The following is a 14,764-nucleotide window of genomic DNA, read 5'->3' as shown; positions in this document are numbered from 1 at the left end:
GAAACACTATGTAACTCTTACAGAAAACCATAGGAAGAACACTCTTTGACATAAATCACAGCAAGATCCTTTTTGATCCACCTCCTAGAGTAATGGAAATAAAAACAAAAATAAATAAATGGGACCTAATGAAACTTAAAAGCTTTTGTACAGCAAAGGAAACCATAAACAAGACGAAAAGACCACCCTCAGAATGGGAGAAAATATTTGCAAATGAAGCAACTGACAAAGGATTAATCTCCAAAATATACAAGCAGCTTATGAAGCTCAGTATCAAAAAAACAAACAACCCAATCCAAAAATGGGATGAAGACCTAAATAGACATTTCTCCAAAGAAGACATACAGATGGCCAAGAAGCACATGAAAAGCTGCTCAACATCACTAATTATTAGAGGAATGCAAATCAAAACTACAATGAGGTATCACCTCACACCAGTCAGAATGGGCATCATCAGAAAATCTACGAACAACAAATGCTGGAGAGGGTGTGGAGGAAAGGGAACCCTCTTGCACTGTTGGTGGGAATGTAAACTGATACAGCCACTATGGAGAACAGTACGGAGGTTCCTTAAAAAACTAAAAATAGAACTACCATACAACCCAGTAATCCACTACTGGGCATATACCCTGAGAAAACCATAATTCAAAGAGACACATGCACCCCAATGTTCATTGCAGCACTATCTAAAATAGCCAGGTCACGGAAGAAACCTAAATGCCCATCGACAGACGAATGGATAAAGAAGATGTGGTACATATATACAATGGAATTTTACTCAGCCATAAAAAGGAACGAAACTGGGTCATTTGTAGAGATGTGGATGGATCTAGAGACTGTCATACAGAATGAAGTACGTCAGAAAGAGAAAAACAAATATCGTATATTAATGCATATATATGGAATCTAGAAAATGGTACAGATGAACCGGTTTGCAAGGCTGAAATAGAGACACAGATATAGAGAGCAAATTTATGGACACCAAGGGGGAAAAGGGAGGATGGGATGAATTGGGAGATTGGGATTGACATATATACACTAATATGTATAAAATAGATAACTAATGAGGACCTGCTGTGTAGCACAGGGAACTCCAATTCACTGTACAGTAGAAACTAACACAACATTGTAAAACAACTATACCCCAATAAAAATAAAAACAAAGATGTTGCCAAGTTCTGAGCCCTAATGGCTAAGATAATGTTGGTGACATTGACACAAATCAGGAGAAAGAGGGTGGAACGAGTTTTATTCCATGTATTTGAGCTGTATGTACCAGTCGCAGCTAACTCATCACCAAGCAGGAGGAGATACTATTTCAAGCACAACAGTCACTCTGTGATTCACCATATGTGAAGGTGAAATTACTTTCACTCTCACAGAAGCAAAACAAAAGCTGCACATTATTAACCAGATCCTTCAGGATGCCTGAACGTTAAGGTGGGCTGTCAAGAATGACTCAGTCTTAACTCAGAGCCTCAACATCTAACATTAGCCTCAACATCTCAACATCTAACATTAGAGGAAAGTTTTAAAGGCTTTATGTTCCCACTCTCCAATCCTTAACTGGTTGAAATCTGAAAGCTATTTTTCTCTTTTGAGATGTAGTTGTGCCATATTCATTTTCAAACTTTCTCAGTTTCATCTACAGTAAAAACTTTGTGTGACATATTCTCAACTTGTAAGTTGATCAAGGAGGTACTCTAGATTTCATCATTTGGTTTTATCCTCTGTCAGTATTCTGAATAGTCTTTCCATATTGCTCTCAATCTTTATTCACACCACCATCACTTGATGGTATCACACTTCAGAAAATTTCCATTTTAACCCTGTTTCCATGAATGATTTTCACTGTGGTTTGTGGGAATTGCTTGAGATATACCCAGAGCATTTGACGTGTCACATCTGTCCATCAAGATTGTTCTGGATGACCTTTTCAGTGCACATTCGTGTATGTGCCTAGATTATTTCAAGTTTAAAACAATCTGGGCACAAATTACATATTTTTCCAAAAGTGTGGGAAGCAAACGGATTGAAAATCCAAGTGCAAGATTTCCACATGGGACTTTATCTAGCAACACAATAAGCAGATGCTTTATGCTGAGCAAGGAGTAAGAGTCTACTTCCTGGACATATTTTTATAGATCATCATAATTGAAACCTGACAAACATAAAACTGTAGGTAAATACTGATGCCATTGGAGCAGAGCATCATAAAGAGAAATTTCCTAGGCTTCTCTTGTATCCAACTAGGAAACTTTCAGTCCAGTTAAGGGAACGCAGATGTGACTTCAAAGGGCCTCAAAAAGGGTGCAAATTCTTGCTGATAAAACTTTATCTCCCCAAGATTAAACTGTGCAGTCCTCAGATATTTAATAATCCTCTCACATACATTTCAGTGAAAGGTGAAGCTGTTTTATTTACTCCAGCCTTGAGTGTGGAGACTTTCTTCTTCTGAACTATTGATCTAAGCATGACATTTAAATACGCCCAAGTAGCAGCAATTCCATTTGAATATCCTGATTGCGTCAATTACTGTGATGCTAACCATGCCCATTCCACCCTGGAGCTTAAGTAAACAGGACCACCACTCTCTGCTCTTAGCAGAGGATTTATAGGAGCCATGTGTCTGGCATTCAGGAAGATGTTGTCTTGCTCTCACCAGTGACTACATATACAATATTGTCATATAATTTTCAGAATTTTCAAAGACTTCAAAGCTCACAACCTTCTGTGAACTTGCTATCTGGACATGTTTAACATGGCAGGGAATAAAGGGAGGAGTGCTATGCAGAGACTTCAAATTATGGGCACTTCACAGATGCATTCTGTATGTCTATAAAATGTCAAAATGTCCAGGAGAAAAGTGGAAAGGCTAGTCAGTCTACCACCCGTACAGGGAGAGAGCATGGCTGGAGCAAATGTGGCTTAAATATTAGTTTAAAAGGGCCATTTGATTTTTCCATGATCAAGATATTTTGTCCTAAATTGTTTCCTTTGCTAAGTGAGTGGCATTTAATTGGTAAGTAGAAATGAGTTCACTTCCTCTCCTCTCTCTTTTCTGGAAGTGACCAGATGTCCCATTTGGGGGAATTATCTTTGTGACATGGTACTGAGAACACAGAACAGGACTTGTGTGTTTCGTGACAGTGGAGGCTCTGGAGTCAGGCTTGTCTTGGGGTGAAGCCCAGCCCTCCCACTTTGCAGCCAAATACCATTGGGTAATTTACCCTCTGTGTCTCAGTTGCCTCATCGGTAAAATGGGGATAATTATAATGGATCTTACCTCATCAAGCTGTGAAGATTGACTAAAATAGTATGTATCTAGTATGTGGAAAGTATTCAGTGAGTATTATCATTATAATTGAAGCATTGCACAGACGAAATAAAAGTACATACTTCTCACCTCAGGGATTAGGCCTTGAAGGACCAATAAAAATTCTTTTTGGGGGGATTCTGAATTCTATATTCCCATAGCTTTTGTTCATGCTTTATCGGAGCACTTACATTGATGTCCTCCTCTGCATCATGCACTGCAAGAGGCTTCTCATACATATTATAGACACGGAATCAAGCAATGCATTAATGCCAATCTTCCCATGAATACTTTCCTGTATATTCTTTTAATTATGTTTTGTTCACCCAGTAAGAACCTATTAGTGCCAGTCAATGGGCTATCCAAATGCGGCTGCCCCATATCCCTGGCTCTTACCAATTAATGAGTAAATTTTTCTAGAAAAGCAACATTTAGAGAGATGACTAGATTCCCTATGCCAGAATATTCTGGGATGACTCATTCCAAGGGATGGCAAGTTATGCAACTATCTTTCTGTGCAGTGCTGGCTGAGGAGAGCCACTGTGTCCTTTGAATGCTGAGCTTCATGGTGCATCATCATGACTCAGAAGTGATCAATAACCAAGTGGCAGTCTCTGAGGGTAAAAATGCATGTTGCCAGGAAAGGCATAGCAAACAACAGAGGCACAAGAATAGTCTCATTTTTTGTCTGTCTGCACCATGAGCATCTGCTGTCTCTTCTCTGTTAAGAATGGTCACTAGGCTTCTCTCATGAAATATCACACATGTCCCTTATTGCCGTACACAGGGTTAGAGCTGAGAGGGGTGCCATCTTAGAGACAAGTGATAGTCAGAGAGGGGAGAGGGAACTGAAAGGAATCGAACATTTATTAAATCCCAAAGCCAGGCCTCCTGCGTGCCACTTTAATGATCTTTCCACTGTACCACACCTGGTGACAAGTTTTAAAGATTTTCTGCTCAGCTATTCTTTTACCAAAGTTCCCACTGATCAACTTAATTATCAACATTGTGGTAAAGGCTGTGAGCACAGCCTGCCAACTGTAATGCTCATCTCAGTATCACTCTAGCCGTGGAGAGAATCTATCACTTTTCCTCCTTCTGCAATCTGTAAACCATGCTGGGACAGTCTCTTACATACACTGGAGGTAAGAGGGTGGACTGGTGCAGCCTCTCTGGAGGGCAGCCTGGCAGTGTTCCAAACAACTTATACATGGGTTCCACCTTGGGACTTAATCCTCCCATTTCTGGAAATGTACACTAAGAAATGATCAGAGATGTGGCAGATATGTATATGCGGTTAGCAAATCATGAGGCATCACTTGTCCATATATACATATATAGAGATATATAGATATAGATAACCAAATGAAATATGTGTTCACTCACCAGTGAGCCACACTGTTACACCCTGAAGGGCACCACTGCCCACCTGTTGACAGGTACTGGAATTGAAGACACAATGCCAGGATGAACTATCACATAAGAAGTGTATCTTATAAAGTCTACTGAATTTCACTGACTACAAATATTCCAATGTCAGACCATAAATTAGAAAGAAAAAAATATAGTAAAAAAAATCACTTTCCAGTCACTTTTTATATATGTTTTTCTCCCTTTGCTGCTCTCTTATTTCCCCCTCCCCCATACCAACCACCAACAGCACTACCACCTTCATCACCCAAGAAGTCTGTCTGCATTGTAAATCCTTTCTTTTTCTTTTTTTTTTTTTTCCAAAATCAAAGTAGGCATGAACAGGACTCAATTGCTGGTATGGAGAAAACTGTGTGAATAAATAAGGTAATTAAATGTATCCATTCTATAGATTAGTCAACACTACTTTGAGTGACTATGATATATCAGAGTTCACATAACAGTGCAAACATTAGGTAGTCCTCACTGTCTACCATCCTTCTACAAAACCTCAAATTTGAACTTGAGAAAATTCAGATTACCCTAGACTACACATATTAGGGGAAGTAACTTCATTTAACCACTATGTTCTAAATAAAGTATTTTTGTTAGAAATCACATTTTATCTTGAGTCTTAGAGTTCACCTACACAGTGTGATATTTTCTACCTGATGGGCAGATAGAAATTAAACTTGGACAAGCACAAATATGTAGCTTCTTGCACAGAAATAACACAAACAGTAGAGAGAGACTATCCCATGGGGGTTCTGAAAGGAAGTACCTAGGACCTTAAAGCCAAACTTCCACTGTCTAGGCCCAGCTTCCTCTACCCACAGATCCTTCAACTCAGCCCCTACCCACAAGATCCCAGGACCAATCTAGTCCTTTTCTGATCACGCACATCTTCATCTTAATGAAACTAAGGTTCAAGGCTCATATATTTCTGCAGCCTCTACTTCCCTATACTCTTGTAATTTACCTAATTACTTGTAATTTTTTGTTTAATGATATCTATCTTCTCCTTAAGACTCTAAACTCCCTAAGAACAGAGACTGTGTCTTTCTCATTCACAGCTTTATCCCCAGTGCCTAGCGCAATGCTTACCATATTGTTGGTGTTTAATACATTTTGTTCCTGGGATGTTGTGACTTATAATAACAAATATAAACGTGGTCTTCATCTCTGTTACTGGCACAGAGCTCCTAAAACCCTTGGAATTTCCTAAGTGATGAAAGCAATTGAGGTGGCTTGTCTTTTATTATGTTAATGAGATGACTTTTGGAGAGCATCTAAGGATGGGGGCTTGTTGCCAATAGAGCCTACCATCTAATTAGAGGGTTGGGACATTCAGTCTAACCCCTTAACCTCCAGGTACCCCAGAAGCTGGGTAACTTTCTCTCCCACACCTAGCCTTTTGTGTAAGTCTCTGCCTGGAACACACCCCTTGAAGCCTGGGGCTCTAAGTCACTCTTACCAGGCAACCCCCAACCTCCAGGGACTGCAGTCCAGTCCCTGAGCATCCTTAGGCCTCTGAATCATGCTGGTTTCCATGCCCCTGCAAGCTCCACTCTCCCCACTTCCAACAGCTGCATCTTTCCCCAGGTGTGGGCCTCATCCCCTCATAGGCTGTATTTATCTACCAGGCCCTGGTTCCTCCTTATCTAGCCTCTTTTAATACCATTAGAGCTCCAGTTCTCAGTGTGGAGACCTGAAGAGAGACTCCGAGCAAATAGAACCTCAAAGTAACTCCAAAATCAAGACCTGAGGCAGTGTGCAGAAAACTATTGTGATATGAGTTGTCAATGTAAAGAAAGTTACATTGAATCATCCACCATAATATACTAAACTGTCTGAAACTCCACTAAAAGCCCCAATAAGAGCATTTAAAACACAGCCTAGAGCTTCCCTCGTGGCGCAGTGGTTGAGAGTCTGCCTGCCGATGCAGGGCACACAGGTTCGTGCCCTGGTCCGGGAAGATCCCACATGCCACGGAGCGGCTAGGCCCGTGAGTCATGGCCGCTGAGCCTGCGCGTCCGGAGCCTGTGCTCCGCAACGGGAGAGGCCACAACAGTGAGAGGCCCACATACCGCAAAAAAAAAAAAAAAAAAAAAAAAAAAAAAAAACACACAGCCTACTTGGGAACATATTTTACTCACAGATACGTACATAAAATATTTTTTAAATTCACAAGTTAAGCAAAATAATATACGGTTAAAATAGTGCAAATGTAAGAGGGAGTAGCCAAGATGGGAGGGTTATAGGCAAGAGGGCAGAGTAGGAAGACCCTGAACTTACCTCCTCCCATAAGCACACCAAAATGACAACTATTTACAGAGTGACTATGGATTAGAATGACCTGAAGACTAGCAGAAAATATTTTAAATAAGTAGATACTTATATTAAGTATCTACTTATTTGAAATGTTTATTTATTTTAAATTATTTACTTATTTAAAATATTTATATTAAATATTTTAAATAAGTAAATAATTTTAAATAAGTGAGATGGGTAGGAGGGGTGGAGACATGGTATAGTCAAGACTCATACCCTCAGGTGGGCAACCCACAAATGGGAGGACAGAGGGAAGAAGTTCTTCCCAAAGAGTGAAGGCTCTGAGACCCATATCAGGTTCCCAAGCTGGGGGAGGAGGGTCCTGCACTGGGAAGATGAGCCCCAAGTACTGGCTTTGCAGGCTGGCAAGAATAGTGTATGAGATAGCCAGAGGGTTGTAGGAAACAGACACTGTGCTTTTAAAAGATGAATACAAAACCTCACACACTCTAAGACCCAGTACAGAGGCAGTAGTTTGAAGGGAGATTGGGTCAGTTCCACTTGCTGATCTTGTAGAGCTTCTCAGAGAGGCAAGAGGCAACTAGGACTCCTGCTGTGAACACAGAGGCTGGCAGCAGCCATTTTTGGCAGCTCATTCTACCACAAGGACACTGGGGCTGACAAGCACCATTTTGGACTCCCCAGTCTAGTCTATTAGCATCAGGGGCTTACCCACCCAACAGCAGGTCAGCATCAGTCCCAGGACTCCTTAGACCAAGTAGCCAGCTGCACAGGGACCCAGTTCCACCCATTAGGCTGCCACCAGCCCAAAAAAACCCCAGCCCCTACAGCCAGGCACTCTATGATGTAGCTCTGCCTACCAGTACCCAGTGGCCTCAGCAAAAGGCAAGACCTGTAAGCCAACCATGAAGGGGGCCAGCTAGGTCTAAAAACACACCCACAGTAGTCAGTCCTACAACAACAGAAGTGTCCATGAAGCCCACATAAGAGACACTCCCCTAGAGCATATAGCTCTGGTGACAAGAGGAGAATGTGCTACTGAGTCCCATAAGATGTCTCCTACATAAGGCTACTTCTCCAAGATCATGAAATGTAAACAACCTACCTAATACGTACAAAGAAACACAGAGAGTTAGGCAAAATTAAGGGATAAAAGAACAAGATAAAACCTCAGAAAAAACTAACTGAAGTGGAGATAAGCAATCTATATAATAAAGAGTTCAAGGTAATGATTATAAAGATGCTCAGTGAACTCAGGAGAAGAATGGATGAACACAGTGAGAAGTTTAACAAAGAGTTAGAAAATATAAAGAAGAATCAAAAGACTGAAGAATACAATAAGTAAAATAAAAAATACACTAGAAGGAATCAACAGTAAATTAGATGATACAGAGGAACAACTCAGTGAACTGAAAGAGAGAATAGTGGAAATCACATGAGCTGAACAGAAAAAAAAAGGAAAAAGAACTTTTTAAAATGAGGATAGTTCGAGACCTCTAAGATAACATCAAGCATACTAAAAATTGAAAGATAGGAGTCCCAAAAAGAGAAGAGAGAGGGGCAGAGAATTTACTAGAAGAAATAATAGCTGAAAATTCCTTAATCTGGAAATGGAAACAGACATCAAGATTCAGGAAGACAGAGTTCCAAACAAGATCAACCCAATGAGAACCACAAGACAAATTGTAATTAAATGCCAAAAATTAAAGATAGAAAAAGAATCTTAAAACAGCAAGGGAAAACCAACTAGTTGAGTACAAGGGACTCCCACAATTTAATCAGTGGATATTTTACAGGCCAGGAGGGCATGCCAGGATATATTTAGAATTCCCTGCAGGGTACACCATCAGGGCAGCTGCAGTGGTACACCATCAGGGCAGCTGCAGCTGCAGCTTGATGGGGGCAGCTTTCATTGTTTACTGGAATGCCAGGAAACATTTTTTTGTCCACAGTACTCTCTACAGGTTAAATAAGATACAACACATAATGTTGACAGCACAGTGCCTGGAATATAAGACTTCAAAAATACTGCTATCGGGCCTGAACCAAGATGGCGGAGTAGAAGGAAGTGCCCTCAGTCCCTCTTGTGAGAACACCAGAATCACAACTACCTGCTGGACAATCATCGAAAGGAAGACATTGGAACTCACCAAAAAAGATACACCACATCCAAAGACAAAAGAGAAGCCACAACGAGACGGTAAGAGGGGTGCAATCACAGTAAAACCAAATCCCATAACTGCTGGGTGGGTGATTCACAGACTGGAGAACACTAATATCACAGAAGCCCACCCACTGGAGTGAAGGTACTGAGCCCCACGTCAGGCTTCCCAACCTGGGGTTCCGGCAAAGGGAGGAGGAATTCCTAGAGAATCGGACTTTGAAGGCTAGTGGGATTTGATTGCAGGACTTTGACAGGACTGGGGGAAACAGAGACTCCACACTTGGAGGGCACACACAAAGTAGTGTGTGCATCGGGACCCAGGGGAAGGAGCAGTGACCCCAGGGGAGACCGAACCAGACCTACCTGCTAGTGTTGGAGGCTCTCCTGCAGAGGCAGGTGGTGGCTGTGGCTCACCGTGGGGAAAAGGACACTGCCAGCAGAAGTTCTGTGAAGTAGTTCTTGGCATGAGCCCTCCCATACTCTGCCATTAGCCCCACCAAAGAGCCCAGATAGACTGCAGTGTTGGGTTGCCTCAGGCCAAACAACCAACAGGGAGGGAACGCAGACCACCCCAACAGCAGTAAAACGGATTAAAGTTTTACTGAGCTCTGCCCACCAGAGCAACAGTCAGCTCTATCCACCACCAGGCCCTCCCATCAGGAAACCTACACAAGCCACTTAGTTAGCCTCATCCACCAGAGGGCAGACAGCAGAAGCAAGAAGAACTACAATCCTGTAGCCTGTGAAACGAAAACAACAATCACAGAAAGATAGACAAGATGAAAAGGCAGAGGGCTATGTACCAGATGAAGGAACAAAATCCCAGAAAAGCAACTAAATGAAGTGGAGATATGCAACCTTCCAGAAAAAAGAATTCAGTATAATGATAGTGAGGGACGATCCAGGACCTGGGAAAAAGAATGGAGGCAAAGATCGAGAAGATGCAAGAAATGCTTGACAAAAACCTACAGGAATTAAAGAACAAACAAACAGAGATGAACAGTACAATAACTAAAATGAAAAATACAATACAAGGAATCAATACCAGAATAACTGAGGCAGAAGAATGGATAAGTGACCTGGAAGACAGAATGGTGGAATTCACTGCTGCAGAACAGAATAAAGAAAAAAGAATGAAAAGAAATGAAGACAGCATAAGAGACCTCTGGAACAACATTAAATGCAACAACATTAGCATTATAGGGGTCGCAGAAGGAGAAGAGAGAGAGAAGGGACCCGAGAAAATATTTGAACAGATTATAATCAAAAACTTCCCTAACATGGGAAAGGAAATAGCCACCCAGGTCCAGGAAGCAGAGAGAGTCCCAGGCAGAATATACCCAAGGAGAAACACACCAAGACAAAAACTAAACACAAAGAAAAATTATTGAAAGCAACAGGGAAAAATCACAAATAACATACAAGGGAACTCCCATAAGGTTAAGAGCTGATTTCTCAACAGAAACTCTACAAGCCAGAAGGGAGTGGCATAATATATTTAAAGTGATGAAAGGGAAGAAGCTACACCCAAGATTACTCTACCCAGCAAGGATCTCATTCAGATTCGATGGAGAAATCAAAAGCTTTACAGACAAGAAAAAGCTGAGAGAATTCAGCACCACCAAACCAGCTCTACAACAAATGATAAAGGAACTTCTCAAAGTGGGAAGCACAAGAGAAGAAAAGGACCTACAAAAACAAACCAAAACAATTAAGAGAATGGTCATACGAACATACATATCGATAATTACCTTAGATGTGAATGGATTAAATGCTCCAACCAAAAGACACAGGCTTGCTGAATGGATACAAAAACAATACCCATAAACATGCTGCCTATGAGAGATCCACTTCAGACCTAGGGACACATACAGACTGAAAGTGAGGGGATGGAAAAAGATATTATATGCAAGTGGAAATCAAAAGAAAGCTGGAGTAGCAATACTCATATCAGAAAAAAATAGACTTGAAAATAAAGAATGTTACAAGAGACAAGGAAGGACACTACATAATGATCAAGGGATCAATCCAAGGAGAAGATATAACAATTATAAATATATATGCACCCAACAGAGGAGCATCTCAATACATAAGGAAACTGCTAACAGCTATAAAAGACAAAATCGACAGTAACACAATAATACTGGGGGACTTTAACACCTCACTTACACCAATGGACAGATCATCCAGACACAAAATTAATAAGGAAACAAAAGCTTTAAGTGACACAATAGACCAGATAGATTTAATTGATATTTATACGACATTCCATCCAAAAACAAGAGAATACACCTTCTTCTCAAGTGCTCATGGAACATTCTCCAGGATAGTTCATATCTTGGGTCACATATCAAGCCTTGGTAAATTTAAGAAAATTGAAATCGTATCAAGTAACTTTTCCAACACAACGCTATGAGACTAGGTATGAATTACAGGAAAACACCTGTAAAAAATACAAACACATGGAGACTAAAGAATACACTACTTAATAACCAAGAGATCACTGAAGAAATCAAAGAGGAAACCAAAAAATACTTCGAAACAAATAACAATGAAAACACGATGAGCCAAAACCTATGGAATGCAACAAAAGCAGTTCCAAGAGGGAAGTTTATAGCAATACAATCCTACCTTAAGAAACAAGAGACAACTCAAATAAACAACTTAACTGTACACCTAAATCAATTAGAGAAAGGAGAACAAAAGAGCCCCAAAGTGAGCAGAAGGAAAGAAATCTTAAAGATCAGATCAGATATAAATGAAAAAGAAATAAAGGAAACGATAGCAAAGATCAATAAAACTAAAAGCTGGTTCTTTGAGAAGATAAACAAAATTGATAAACCATTAGCCAGACTCATCAATAAAAAAAGGGAGAAGACTCAAATCAATAGAATTAGAAAAGAAAAAAGGAGAAGTAACAACTGAGACTGCAGAAATACAAAGGATCATGAGAGATTACTACAAGCAACAATATGACAATAAAGTGGACAACCTGGGTGAAATGGATGAATTCTTAGAAATGCACAACCTTCCAAGACTGAACCAGGAAGAAATAGACAATATGAACAGACCAATCACAAGCACTGAAATTGAAACTGTGATTAAAAATCTTCCAATAAACAAAAGCCCTGGACCAGATGGCTTCACAAGCGAATTCTATCAAAAATTTAGAGAAGAGCTAACACCTATCCTTCTCAAACTCTTCCAAAATATAGCAGAGGGAGGAACACTCCCAAACTCATTCTACGAGGCCACCACACCCTGACACCAAAACCAGACATAGATGTCACAAAGAAAGAAAACTACAGGCCAATGTCACTGATGAACACAGATGCAAAAATCCTCAACAAAATACTGGCAAACAGAATCCAACAGCACATTAAAAGGATCATACACCATGATCAACTGGGGTTTATCCCAGGAATGCAAGGATTCTTCAATATATGCAAATCAATCAATGTGATACACCATTTTAACAAACTGAAGGAGAAAAACGATATGATCATCTCAATAGATGCAGAGAAAGCTTTTGACAAAATTCAACTATGATAAAAACCCTCCAGAAAGTAGCCATAGAGGGAACTTACCTCAACATAATAGAGGCCATATATGACAAACCCACAGCCAACATCATCCTCAATGGTGAAAAACTGAAACCATTTCCACTAAGATCAGGAAAAAGACAAGGTTGCCCACTCTCACCACTATTATACAACATAGTTTTGGAAGTTTTAGCTACAGAAATCAGAGAAGAAAAAGAAATAAAAGGAATCCAAAACAGAAAAGAAGAAGTAAAGCTGTCACTGTTTGCAGATGACATGATACTATGCATAGAGAATCCTAAAGATGCTACCAGAAAACTATTAGAGCTAATCAATGAATTTGGTAAAGTAGCAGGATACAAAATTAATGCACTGAAATCTCTGGCATTCCTATACACTAATGATGAAAAATCTGAAAGTGAAATTAAGAAAACACTCCCATTTACCACTGCAACAAAAAGAATAAAATATATAGGAATAAACCTACCTAAGGAGACAAAAGACCTGTATGCAAAAAATTATAAGACACTGATGAAAGAAATTAAAGATGATACAAATAGAGGGAGAGATATATCACATTCTTGGATGGGAAGAATCAACATTGTGAAAATGACTATACTACCCAAAGCAATCTACAGTATCAATGCAATCCCTATCAAACTACCACTGGCATTTTTCACAGAACTAGAACAAAAAATTTCACAATTTGTATGGAAACACAAAAGACCCCACATAGCCAAAGCAATCTTGAGAACGAAAAATGGAGCTGGGGGGATCAGGCTCCCTGACTTCAGACAATACTACAAAACTACAGTAATCAAGACAGTATAGTACTGGCACAAAACCAGAAATATAGATGAATGGAACAGGATAGAAAGCCCAGAGATAAACCCACGCACATATGGTCACCTTATCTTTGATAAAGGAGGCAAGAATATACAGTGGAGAAAAGACACCCTCTTCAATAAGTGGTGCTGGGAAAACTGGACAGGTACATGTAAAAGAATGAAGTTAGAACACTCCCTAACACCATACACAAAAATAAACTGAAAATGGATTGGAGAGCTAAATGTAAGGCCAGACACTATTAAACTCTTAGAGGAAAACATAAGCAGAACACTCTATGACATAAACTACATCAAGATCCTTTTAGACCCACCTCATAGAGAAATGGAAATAAAAACAAAAATAAACAAATGGGACCTAATGAAACTTCAAAGCTTTTGCACAGCAAAGGAAACCATAAACAAGACGAAAAGACAACCCTCAGAATGGCAGTAAATATTTGCAAATGAAGCAACTGAAAAGGATTAATCTCCAAAATTTACAAGAAGCTCATGCAGCTCAATATCAAAAAAACAAGCAACCCAATCCAAAAATGGGCAGAAGACCTAAATAGACATTTCTCTAAAGAAGATATACAGATCGGGAACAAACACATGAAAGGATGCTCACCATCACTAATCATTAGAGAAATGTAAATCAAAAGTGCAATGAGGTATCACCTCACACCAGTCAGAATGGCCATCATTAAAAAATCTAGAAACAATAAATGCTGGAGAGGGTGTGGAGAAAAGGGAACACTCTTGCACTGTTGGTGGGAATGTAAATTGATACAGCCACTATGGAGAACACTATGGAGGTTCCTTAAAAAACTAAAAATAGAACTACCATATGACCCAGCAATCCCACTACTGGGCATATACCCTGAGAAAACCATAACTCAAAAAGAGTCATGTACCACAATGTTCATTGCAGCTCTATTTACAATAGCCAGGACAGGGAAGCAACCTAAGTGTCCATCGACAGATGAATGGATAAAGAAGATGTGGCACATGTATACAATGGAATATTACTTAGCCATAAAAAGAAACACAGTTGAGTTATTTGTAGTGAGGTGGATGGACCTAGAGTCTGTCATACAGAGTGAAGTAAGTCAGAAAGAGAAAAGCAAATACCGTATGCTAACACATATATATGGAATCTAAGAAAAGATTAAAAAAAGGTCATGAAGAACCTAGGGGCTGACGGGAATAAAGG

The sequence above is a fragment of the Hyperoodon ampullatus genome, assembly GCF_949752795.1.
Source record: "Hyperoodon ampullatus genome assembly, chromosome: 3".
Taxonomy (NCBI): Eukaryota; Metazoa; Chordata; class Mammalia; order Artiodactyla; family Ziphiidae; genus Hyperoodon; species Hyperoodon ampullatus.
Note: the sequence above shows the minus strand (reverse complement) of the source record.